Source organism: Carassius gibelio, chromosome A24 (genome assembly GCF_023724105.1).
Source record: "Carassius gibelio isolate Cgi1373 ecotype wild population from Czech Republic chromosome A24, carGib1.2-hapl.c, whole genome shotgun sequence".
Lineage (NCBI taxonomy): Eukaryota > Metazoa > Chordata > Actinopteri > Cypriniformes > Cyprinidae > Carassius > Carassius gibelio.
Window position 1 is genome coordinate 12,230,684 of NC_068394.1, and position 13,351 is coordinate 12,244,034.

The following is a 13,351-nucleotide window of genomic DNA, read 5'->3' on the forward strand; positions in this document are numbered from 1 at the left end:
TGTCAAAGAAGAGATTGTCGTTATGGAATCTATCAGCAGGGGATAAGTAGGATCATGCTAACCAGCCAAAACTTGACCCCTTGGAAAAGGCCAAGGACCTGATGCTCTGACTTGGAATGAATAGATGGCCCTTTTCTGCACAATTAAAGAAAACATTCTAAGTTGCAAAAAGGCAAAACCTTGAACTAGAAGTCCTGCATTACCGGATCAGGAATACTGCTGATTTTCCAGAAGGACACGTAATTGGACAAGACAGGGGAAAACTAAAAGGCCAAAACACAGCACTCAGCAGACGTTGATCTGCCAGTCAACATCAAGACTGTAAAATTGCATTACGGCTTCCGGTTATCAAATACCATGGTTATCCAAAATTAGTGTTTAGGCCACTCAAGCTTAAGGCTTTCAAAATAAACCATAATGTCATGATTACAACTCCAGGCCATTTTCTGTACGATGACTTTAGAAATAAAAATAAACTGAGTAATGTACTGGGCTTTAAAGACCGAGCATGCATTGTTGGAGTTAATGCATTACAGCATAATCTTATGAATGTCTAATTGTATTAGATATTTAATTGCACAATAGCATTTCCCCAACATTTCTACTTTTTTTTACATTTAGATACATTTTGCTTAATCTAAAACGTAAATTTTTAACATGCTAATAATTAAATAACACCGTTAATGGAATGATTTATTTTCATTATGAGATTTAGTAAAAATATAATTTATTAGTCTTTTAAATTATTAGTATTTTAAAGATTATAAGTGAGCATTAGATGAAGGCAAAGGAAATGAATATCCATTTTATAATACATTGTATTACAATGTGGTGATGCAATTACAATGACTATTTATTTTTATTATTTTGCTTTAATAATTCATATAGTTGATTAAATAAATATGATATGGCATTTTAATATCTATATGAATAACACTGTCAGAATAACTCTGTGGAAAAACTGAAAAAAATTCTGTTAGGACACTTTCCATTAAGTCTATGAATATTTCCTTTAACCCTAAAACAGGAAACAATGCAATGCATAATTAAAAATACAGATCTGTTTATGAAATTACATTAATATGGACAATTTCTTCATATTAACATAATTTATGGACTTTTCCAGAGCGTGCATTAAAATAATTACCAGAACTAGTACTGTGCATCCCTAAAGTAAAATGTGTTGCGAGTAGCAATTAACACCCTAAAATATGTTCAGCATATACAAATTGTTAACGATTTAAGATGCAAAGATAATCATTCCCTCCACTGCCCCCATGGTACGTGGGTGTGTGAGTAATTGTCTCCTCAGGTGTAACATGAGAGAAATTGCTTTGACAACCCACAATTCCAGGTGCCAAAGCCACAGATATCTGTAACAGATCGACTCAGACTAATTATAGAGGTTTTAAGGGCTGCTTACAGTCTCTTTCTTTAACCTATGACCAGTAGTTATCTTTAGTGCAGGAGTAAATTAACTTCTTCTGTATACAGACGGCCCAAAGCTAAAAGCAGCCAACGTAATGTAAACTCACCTACATCAGGACATTACTTTCGTGAATACTCTACACAAATTTCCTTCAAGAGAGCCAGTGCTCAATCAGATTAAGGACTTTCTTTACTCTTTGTGCGTATGCATACGAAAATAGCATCAAGGCAAGTCTGTTTTGTAGCAGACAGATGACAGCCAATTCAACGTATTTTGACGACAGACAAGCTGGATGGCGAATTAATCAAGCTGCTTAGCAAACTCCAGTGACAGCAGCTGCCAAGTCTTCTGTCTAACGCCAGAGAGAGAGTTATGAATAACTTCTGATACGCTAATTAGAAGCAGTAATTGTTTCAGTTAAGGTCGTTTACTAATAAGAGCACCAGGTATTGGTTTAAACATAAAACCATACTGTCGTTTACTGCCACCGGCGATGCATTAGAGGACCGATCAAGGAGAAGAAAATGAATGAGCACAACTTAATTCTACAGAATAGGATATCAACTCTTAAAGGGGCCATTTGATGCGATTTCAGTTTTTCCTTTCTCTTTTGAGTGTTACAAGCTCTTGGTTTATCTGTAAAGTTGCAAAGACTAAAGTCTCAAATCCAAAGAGATATTCTTTATCAAAGTTAAGACTCTGCCACGCCCCCCTAAGACGGCTCATTCAAACATGGCTCCACATGTCTACGTCACTATGTGGAAATATTTGCGTACTGGCGCCCAAATGTTCACGTAAAGGTTTAGCTACTTTAAAGGGGGGGTGAAATGCTATTTCATGCATACTGAGTTTTTTACACTGTTAAAGAGTTGGATTCTAAAGAGTTGGATCGGATTCTGGATCATAAATATACGCTGAATCTGACTGTTAGCCATGGTTTGTTTTGGATGTGTTTTTCCTCAAGGTAATGTCACAGCTTCCAAACGCTCTCAACGCAAAAGCCTACTGGCGCTCGTGATTCTTTAGCTCCGCCCACGCCTCCAGCCGGTCGTGTTTTTCCGGGAAAAATCGGTACTATCTTTCTCTTATGAATATAACAAAACTAAAGACTTTTTGGAGTTATGAAGGATGCAGTACTACTCTATAGGTACTCAAGATTAACAGGATATTGAGTGAAAACGAGCATTCCACCCCCCCCTTTAAGAATGTCAGACGAGCTTCATCACGATGTCTGTCATGCGACTCAGTTCCCCTTTCGGGCTTCAATTGAATGTAAAACTAAGGACATTATACCATCTTTACTTTTATTTAGAAAGATGAAGCTTGTGATTATGGAAAGGGGCATTACATTTCCGATGAGTGCTTGCGGTGTTCGGCCAATCACAATGCACTGGGTCAGCTGGCCAATCAGAGCAGACTGCTCTTGTCAGAAGGAGGGACTTTGTAGAAAACGACACGTTTGAGAGAGACGGGGTATAGAGGACCTACAATAATGTACGGTATTTGAAAATTAATGTGTTTTTTTGAACATTGAAGCATGTCAACATATTTTGTTACACCAAATACACAAAATAGTGATCTTTAAAAAAGCATCAATGACCCCTTTAACTGTAATGCAAACACAGTTTTTGTCCCGAATCATTTTGCTGTCGATGACTTGCCTTTTGCAAGCAATGCATGGACACTGGCTTGCACTTTCCGGGCCGTGCGGACAGCCGAGTCAGGCCTTTAGCAAGCGATGCATTTTGTCTGTTTTTTTTGTAAAGATGACTTCTTCTGCTAGTGTTGCATTTTTGTTTTGCAAGCTGAAGCTGTATCTTTGCCACCATGTGCATTCCTGCATGCTGTACGCAAGCATCCGCAGAAGTCTTTTCCCCCCTGAATTCGTACTGCATGAAAGAGCAATTAGATCTGTGGCCCAGTTTTTGGAGCTGGCCGATAGATAGTAGGCCCAGTCGATTTTAAAGCAGGAAAGGCTCTGCGGGAGAAAGAGGCCTATGCCATCTGGAGGATCTACTGGAACCTTCTTTTTAAACAAAGAAAAACGCAACCTGAGGGCATTTGTATATGAGAGAACTACGCTTCTTTCATCATCTGTGGTTCAGAGCTGGAACCGAAACTACAGCAAGCGTTTATTGAGGTATCTGTCAGCAGATGATGACTACATTAGAGTCGTCACTCAATGGCAGGTCTTTGAAGAATGCTAAATAATCCAAACTGTTCAAGCAGAGTCAGATTCACGCAGATGCAGAATAGATAAACAAAATCAGTCTTTATCTCCTTTCAATTTGGAGATGTTTAGATGAAGCTGACTGAAGCATATCAGTGCTTAATAATTAATAATCATCATGAAGAACTGTAGAACAAACAATAGGGATGAGAAATTAAATCTGGTTGCAAAGTAATTCTATGTTTGCAAGCTGACTGTTAACAGAAAATAAGATCATTGTCATGACTAGAAGTCAGATCATATTCTGATTCACGTACTAATGACTCTTTTGAAGCAGTTCATTTGCTCAATTGTCAAATAAATAAATTAAAATCTTTGAATCAGTCTAGCAAATCCTTTCCTCAATGAACTCACTGAATCTGCCAAAGCAGTAACTATGCAATGGAAAGGCTTTAGAGCCAAATAAAATGAGTGAAAGATTAATAAATGTACGGAAAAAAAAGATGCATGTATAAAGTTGTTCCATTGCAACAGGTGTAAACAAATTCATCAAAATTGTGAGGGCCTTCATTACTTTGGAAACTAGGAGTTTAGAAACTAATTCAACATTTAAACATGTTTCCATGAAATACTAATACATACACTACCATTAAAAAGTTTGGGGTAAGTACATTTTTCACTTTTAATCAGCAAGGATGCATTAAATTGATCAATTTATAAAGACATTTATAAAGTTACAAAAGATTCCATCCATCCAATTTTTTTCTCTCTTTTCATCACAGGTATAAATTATATTTCAAAATTATAATATTTAACAATATTACTGTTTTTATTGTATTTATGATAAAATAAATACAGACTTGGTCAGCAGAAGAACAAAAGTTTAAATATATTAATATAAGTTTAAATATATTAATATTTTTGCTTCTGCTGCTTGGTTTGAATATTATGTTATGCAAAACAGAAGACAGACATTTTATAAGTTTATAGAACCCTACCATCATGATGTTTCTTTTATTTATTCTTCTTCTTATTTTTTTTTTTTTAAACGATACAAAACCAGATACGAATGAGCACTGGAATCTCAATGTGGTCAAGTTCAGTCTAAGGTCTCTGACGAAGAACAGGATGCAATCTTGAAGCGTTTAAAATCTGTGCGGGGGTCTCTGTGGTCTTTATACACAGTACACTAATGTGCAGTTGGCCACTGCTTGACCCGACATTACAATGCGGACAGGCAAGCCTCGCATACATCTCTTTAATGAAGCGAAAGTGAAGCTGCACAATGTCTCTTGGCAACGTTAACCTCAAGCTCAACTTGTGGCCACCCTGGGTTAACCTGCTCTGTGATCATTGTTTCCTTCCTTCGACTTGGCATTTCTTAAAGTAGGGCCCCCCCACCCCACCACTCTGGCTTTCTGAACTGGTGCCAGGCCACACTTGATGCCAAGGATTACTCTGGGTCTGCTGCCAGGCACACGCTGGGCTCCAGCGTGCAGAGACCTCCAGACAGAGGTGAAAAGAACAACATCCTCTCCACATAGCTGCAGTTTGATATCTTCTAGCGACACGGGGGCCTTGAGATCCACTTCACTGAGGGTGTTGGTAAGAAGGCGCTGATCATTCTGCTAACTTTCATTTATCAGGTTCATTAATTGGGTTAAGAACACCAAGCAGTGCTTAACCAGTCAGACCGGGTGATAATATGGAAAACCCAGCTGCATTCCATCTCAGTGATACCAAGCTGAGCATCTATATAGTGATTCAAAGTGGGTGAACTACTTGTTGGTAGCCTTCACATGATAGATTTATACCCTTCCTTCTGAAATAAAAAATTCACTGGTGAACAACTGGAGCAACTGGTGAATTAAGTCTAGAATCTTTGTGCTCAACTTTCTAGTATCTTTGTGCTCAATTTCTAAAGAACTCCCCTTCCCTTGTGCCTCCTTATCATAAAAAAAAAATATATATAAATAAAAACTTTGTTACAGTAGCTGTGTTCACATGCACCCCCAAAAATCTGTTAATAATCAGATTAATTGATGGATCAATCAGATTGAAAAAAAGCCTTCATGAAAACACCTCGAATGAGCTCAATCTGAAGAAATTTCAACGTGAACGGATGAATACATGCTTATGTAAAGGAATATGGATATTGAATTTCAACATTTGGGGTTCAAATAAACACCACTTTCAGAATCTGAAATACGACTGGATTCATTTCAACTGACAAAAATGTGTGCATGTTAAGTGAGGCACTTACAAAGGAAGTGAATGGATTGTAAAATAATTTGTAACAATATGTACGTTAACATGATTTTAGTGTGAAAAAAACCTGCTTACTAACTTTGACTGTAAAGTTATATACAATTATACCAAGGCAGAGCAAATCCACAAACCCTAAAACGACCATAAAAATTATTTAAACAGATTTACAGCTCAAACTATATGTCAGTTTCAACAAAATAATTATTGTACATGCTTTTATGAAATTTAAAGGCTTCACATTTCTCCTTTTACATCTTCCAAAATTTAGCCCTACAAACTTCCACTGTAAGTGCCTCACCATCTTCATTTTTTTTAAATAAAAACAGGGGCGAGTAAATTTTTTGCGCTAACTTTGTGTTATGCCACGAATGCTGTCGTTTGAGCTTAACTCAACCAGGAATATTCCTTCAGCTTCGGTGCATTTGCACTTTGTGGGGCTTACATGACCTCAATCATCTTAGCAGTAGGCCAGTTTGTGCAAGGCCACCTTCACAGTAAATATCTGTGGCAATAACATAATGTCACCAGCCAAAGTCAAATCAATACGTATTTGAGTGGAGAAAGAGTCTCGCTTGTAAGTGCAGAGTGACGTATTCAATGCCCGGATCAGTATCAGTCCTTCTGCTTTCCTTAAAACCTTTCTTCAATTAAAAAGGAAATGTAATTGCAGCTGAGGTCAAGCAAAGTGCTTCTAAATCCATTCCTACAGCTCATACACCACACATATTTGGCTTATTTAATACATAAAAACTCAAACGCGGGTAAAAACATGAAACACACGGAAGAGCTGTTTTATAGTAAAAAAAAAAAACAAAGTTGTAATTCTAACTGAAAGCGACGCTGACACTATTTTTCATGTTTAATATGATAAAGTTGCTAAAGTGCCACATGAGTAAATGTGGCATGACTAGAATTGCAGAGCTGCTGCAAACATACACTTCGCTATGATCAGATGCTTGCTTAACTGCTGCTTTCTCAACGCTGTCAAGTTTGTTGTGTGTTTATTTTGTTATCAAAACATTTTCATTATTTGGATGGACAACATTCTGAAGTACACTGAGCTATCTAGACTAAACCGATGTGCAAGAGAAAGACGGCACATTTTGAACAGTCTGAGAGCCATCATGGACGCACACAGCAGGCTCATTAGGCAGAAGTGGGGAGTTGAGAGAGATGTGTGTGTAGCAATCCTGGGTCAGACTCTGTGCAAGGACAGTATGTCTGTGAGAGGAAGCGGTGAGTGGAATGAACCCAGCCATTATAACTCAGCTCATCCGTCACTGTGAGGCCTCAGGCCCGTCTACCCGCGGTTACCCTGGCAACACGCTCCGAAACTTACATTCAGTACCGTTTCAGGAGTACAAGAAACAATTACTGAAATCATTTTTGTTTTGCTTTAAATGTGAGCCATGTGAAGTACAAAATGTTTTAGGCAAGCAAAAAAGATTATATAAAAATAAAAAGGAGTATTAGAGCTATAAATTTAATTTGAAAACAATTCTAATAAATAAATAAATAAAACACGACAAAACATTTTAAAACAATTTGCAGGTGATTAGTATATAATGAAATTAATGTGATTGAATCTGAGGCATGAAGAGAAGAAAAACTTATGCATGCAAAAAACAAAAATCTAACAATAGCATCTCAAAATTAAATAAAAACACGAAAAAATGTGATTAATTAGCATATAATTGAATTATTTTTATTTAAAATGTCAGGTGTGTGGAAGGCATTAGGGTTGTACATTTAATTTGAAAACAATTCTTAGAAAAAAAAAAGTAAAACATTAATTAAATAAATTGCAATTGCATTATCCATTGACAGTCCTACTAACATTATACAGATCTATTTTCCAAATTAAGTCAATACTCATTCGTTCTAACTACAGCTTTTTTTTTTTTTACAAACTCCAGCTGAGGCTCTGTGAATATCGTTCCAGAGCAAAGCACATTACTGTTGAATGTGAGCAGCAATGTCATTTAGGCAGACCTGGTTTCCTCCCTGCCCTTTGCTCCCGGTGTAATTTGAGAGAAGACTGAAAAAAGGACCCGTGCTCAGAGAACTGAATGAAAGGTAGAGAGAGAGCAGGCATGTTCACATTCAGCCGTGGTCTAACCTAATCAAGCCGGACAAGGTCATCATTTTCCAGCTTTCTTCTAATTAGGCTTAATTTGGTTACAGTAATCCTTACAGACCGAGCTACTGTGGCCTGGTAAAACACACTCACCAAGATACACACTTAAAAATTATTGGCTAATGTTTATATCCTTGCAAGTTTTTTTTTTTTTTTTAGCCAATGATTTTAGTGTATCTCTGCGTGTCAATCTGATGCCATTTGACACTGATTTGATTTGACAGTGGCTCATATGATCATTCCTCTAACTGACAGACTGCATCTTGTCAATGAGGTGTTAAAATCAAACAGCCTCGTGACAAATTTCTGTTCCTTTCAGCCTTCTGCTGAGCATGTGTGGCGGCCGAGCTGCCCAGCTGAAGGCCTGCGACTGTGGCAAATGCACTTTGCAGGAAGATCAAAGTTCAACAATCATCCTGCGATTCACTGTGATGGAATAGCTCGATCAATATAGAGTGTCAAAGGTCAGCTGATCCACGCTGAAATCATGGTTCTTGACTGCTGGATGGCTGCATGTGAACTAACACTCCTCTTTCCACCCCACTGCAGGTAGCTGGGAGGGTCATGTGACCACAACATCCACTGGTGGATATGCCAGATTTAGATTGTCACACTTGAATGCGGTTACGCCACAGAGACCTAGTCAGCATCTGTTCTGAAATTATTATTTTTAATTGATAAACAGAAAAAAATAAAATAATTATATATAAAAAAATTAAATAATTATATATGAAATTACTAGTAAATTTCACTAATAATAATAATTAGAAAGAAATGTCAAGTAACACGTTGAATTAAACGTTAAATCTATTAGTACAACTCTGAAACAGTTTTAACTCTTTAATTTTTACAGTGCAGTTTGCATTATTTCAGTTTTATTTATATAATATTTTAGTGTTCGTTAAAATTAGCTTTTATTTTAGAATGGTCAGTTTTCATTCAAATGTAAAGTTTTAGATTAACTTTTAGTAATTTTGTATGTGCCTTTGATATTTTTATTATTAAGTGGCTATATTTTTATTTCAGTTTTGGAACTACAAATTATTTTATTAAGTTATTTGCCATTTTTTTATTTATTGACTAAAGTATTTCAGCTTTACTTCATTTAAAAACTATTTTAGTACACTGAGGGTTAAAAAAAAAAAAAACTCATCAAGACACTGATAAATAAAGGTACATTTATCTAAAATCTGCTATCTAAAATCATTCAGAATTTTTTAGGCCACACCTCAGGCCTTTGTCCTATTTACTGGTACACAGCAACCAATCAATCAATATTACTGGGTTTTAGAAAATTTCAAAACAAATAGTATTTTCTTGTACACCAACATAGTATAATATGTTTGGGAAGAAAACATTAGGTTAGTTTTCAGCATTAATTTAACGTTATACCTCTGTAATATTTCATAATATTTAGAATTAGTATTTTAAAATGTAAATGTTTTGTTTATTTTAGTAATTTAAAATTTGATTGTTATTTTTATTATAATAATTATATTTTAAGTCTAAGATTAAGCAATTTATATTGGTTTCATTTAAAATTATTTTTTATATTTTAGTTTTAACAATAACATCACTAGTAATTTCTTGCGTACACACGAAACCATAAAACAATACTTTGCATTGTTCACAAATCAAACTAATTAAAGCAATGGCCATATTACTCTTATGTTGGGCTGCGGGAGCGTTTGTTCACCACACAAGCCCTACTTTGGAATGTGTCAGCATGATGTAAGAGGTGGGTAACAAAGCTAGCACGAACTGAACTACTGGTCCAACAGGCTGAGTCGCACTACTGCAGCTCTTAGCAGCACTGAGGCAAATCTGAGGTGAACACCGGCTGTCAGTGTAAAGCCTCCAAGCTTGGGCATTCAAGCAGATCATTTCTTATAAACCACCAATGGAGTAAACCAGTAGGGTTTGGGAGCTGAGAACCTGTTCTTATATGGAAACAGAACTCTCATGACATTCGATTCAGCAAAGAGAACATTGTAAATATTCATACCAAACACTAAAATACTCCTCCAGTGTTTCTTTACTATAAAGTTGCAACGCAACATTACCACTGAATCGCAAACATACAGCAACCATTGTAGTCCGACTCTCAATCGAATCACTCTTACGGACCAGTTCTTTATGGTGAATCAAAAACACTTCAGAATGAATCAGTAAGCTGACTCTCTTACTGAATCACGTGTGTTTTGTCACAGATGAACAATATTTGGAAATAACCTTTTTAATAAAATATAAATTTTGTATTTGTTTATTTTATTTTATATCTGATATAAAATCTGAGGGCTGTAAAAGCGAATAGTATAATGCCTTATTTCCAAATATTTCAATATTAGTTGACATTGGTTAATGCATTACACAACATTATAACAGAGCTATAACTTTAACGTTAACAAACACAGCTATCTGTCCATTGTTAGTTCATGTAACCTCAGGACCACTACATAATATTAACAGATAGAACTTTTGATTTTAATAATGTTTCATTACGTTATAATTACTTTAACGAAGATAAATACATGCTTTATAATTTTCACTGTTCGTTCATATTAGCCAAAGCAGTTAACTAATGTTAACAAATGGTACTTGTATTGCAAAACCTTATTTAAAAAATCGTTAATGGCAACGTTATTCCCAGCCACGGGCGCCCCAACTTTTCCTTTCCTTACACAGGCGAGCTCCAATAAACCGAACCGTGGCGTGCAGTAGTCGAGCAAAGAGCTGACTCACTAATCCAAGCTCCCACAAAGAACCGAAACGCGGTGACTGACAAATAACAACGCGCGTTTACTTTCAACAGAACGACACTGTTGCTCTATCGGCTGGCTTTAGAACGGTTACAGTCCAGCTCGCTACAATGTAACACAAGCGTTCCAATGGAACTTCACTCACGTTACTAATGTAACGGCTCTGTCCGCTAAAGTTAAAATACCACTGAATACTGTTCCACGGATGGACTTGCCTTCCTCACAGTCAAACGGAGGCTCGCAGGCTAAAGCTAGCCACGCAAATAAGAGGGGGGAGCTGGCTGAACTTAATCGCTCAAATGCGAGCAGCGCGGGTGAATCAAGTAAACCAGCGACACAACTGAAATTCTAAAACAGTAACAGTCGTGCATCCGCCTCAAGGTCGCTCAAAGCGCTTTGTTTACACGCCGACAACAGCCAAAACACAACTCTCTAACTCTGCAAAGTGGGCAGGCTGAAACAGCGAGTGTAGCTGGTTTAGCAAGCTAATGCAGGATACCGCCGCCGCGGAACTGTGATTGGATCATGCAGCGAGTGTGTAAAATTCGCGTTACAAAGCCACCCCTCGCCGCCATTCACCACCAAACATTCACCATTTTCAACCACGTCGGACTTACAGTGTTTGGTGTCCTCCTAAATCCCGTACGTTACGTCCAGCGCTGACCTTCGGGTTGGTGAAACAGCATTATAGTTAACTGCCGCCGCCATGTTCCTGCTGCCGTGTGCCTAACGATGGCTGGCTGCTTGTTTATCTCGCCAGAAAAACCTCCCCCACATACTACGGGCACAGTATCTACTCGTTTACTCTAGCCTGCATAGCAACCTTGCAGTGAGCAATGGGGCAAAATGATGATACAGCAAACATAAGGAAGAGGCTCTCCCCTTGGAGTGAATTTTCTGTGTCTTTGTGTTTATAAACCGCAAGCAGATGTTTCATAATATTATATGAGGGAACCAAAACTGTTTTGAAAAGCCAGTTTGCATAGCACTTTACGAAAGCTTTCTCTTTTAAAGCGGTGCCGTGGGAGAAAAAGTGTGCCAGTGGTCAGGTTACGAGCCGGTGTTGTTGTTATTCCAAACCCAGAGCAATCTGCACTCTATTATCAATGTCATAACAGCTTAATTAGAAATCACATTCTATGACCCACATGAAACCGCTTTCCAGACCTCCATAAATCACATGCCGCGTGTTATGATTTACTTCAGGAATCTTGATGTGCATTTAATCTGCGTTTCTTATCAAATAAAAACTTTTTTTAACAAAACACCAAACATCAGAACCTTCTCGAACAAGTTTAGGTCCTGAAAATATAAGAGAAAATTCAATAATCTTTGGCTCTGAGAATAGCAGACGCCAATTTTATCCATCTTTTTTTATTTAGTTTTTTTTTTCTCCTGCTAGTAGGCATTTAAATAATTGTTTTGCAGGTCTCAAAACATTGCATCTTAAATAAAGATTCAAGTCTTCTATGTACTGAAGAAATATCAATATATGTTAATTTTGACATATAACTGTAGGAAATATATATTATATAGCATATAGCCTAATAATAAAAGCAATATAAATGCATATTTAGTACTTATAAGTCAAGACGTGTCCTCGATTATGAGTCCACATCTCTATACGTCATTTAAAGATAGTACATAAGAACATTTCTCGACCATTACGTCTCTGAAATACAATGGGAAGAAGCCCCTACAAGGGTTTTTCAATATACACGTACGTGTCTCATAACTGTATGGAGTTATCAAATACACACACAGTTCTTAATTTTCTCACAGAATACAAGCCTCAGATGGCCACGAGCTCAGTGAGTGTTTGATCGGGCAGGAAGCCAAAGCTTACCGTTATTACTCAGCAGCAATAAACCCCAAATGTGTCAGGTATCAGATCAAACCCCACACGGCGACAGGTTGATGTATGAAATACTTCCATGTGAACGCAAGCCAGCGAGCGAGATGAAGCACGGGCGAATCGAAACGAATCCTACAGTTCCAGCCCGAGTCGATCAAAGGTCCACACCGAGTGTAACTTCTCTCGAAGGGAAATCTGCAAACAGTGACTTATGCAATATTCGCTTTTCACGCTCTTTCAGATTGGCACGCGCCTGACAGCAATTGTGAAACAGCACGGGGGTGTCGCAACGAAGCGTCCCGACGGCACCAGCAGTGCAGGAAAGCTTAAAGATGTGTTGTCATCTCGGTTGCATTTTTTAGACGTTAATGCTAATGGAAAATACCCCTCAACATCCGCGCAGAGTGATTAGCAAAACCAACAAATATCGTTGTGCTTAAGAAAAAGATAACTTGGCGAACAGCGCCACTACATGATCAACACCAACATTTGAAGGAAAATTACCTCTTAAAGCTTAATGAAATAAAATCAAGTTTTCAGTATACCTTTTTACTGTATTTAATTTGAGAATTATGTAACAAATAGTTTTTTATATATATATATAAAATACATTTTGTTGTAATATTATTAGGTTCATATACGAAGAGTATAGAGTATAGAGCATTGCGTTAGCAAGCAAGGTTGGGGGTTCGATTCCCCGGGAACACATGATTGGTAAATAATTGATAGCCTG

The 13,351-nt window shown here is 37.2% G+C and overlaps 1 protein-coding gene across 9 annotated transcripts in view; it reads right to left on the reverse strand.

Annotated features, from left to right (window-relative positions):
* LOC127945905 (nuclear receptor coactivator 2) overlaps window positions 1–13,032 on the reverse strand; it is a 100,869-nt gene extending 87,837 nt beyond the window's left edge. The window contains exon 1 of one of the 9 annotated variants that reach the window (XM_052542024.1): window positions 12,610–13,032. The gene's annotated coding sequence lies outside the window, so the exon portion shown is untranslated. Of the gene's footprint in view, window positions 1–11,380; window positions 11,596–12,609 lie in introns of those variants that run through there. The other 8 variants (XM_052542025.1, XM_052542030.1, XM_052542027.1 and 5 more) reach the window with 8 other exon arrangements.
* Between the last annotated feature and the right edge of the window lie 319 nt (window positions 13,033–13,351).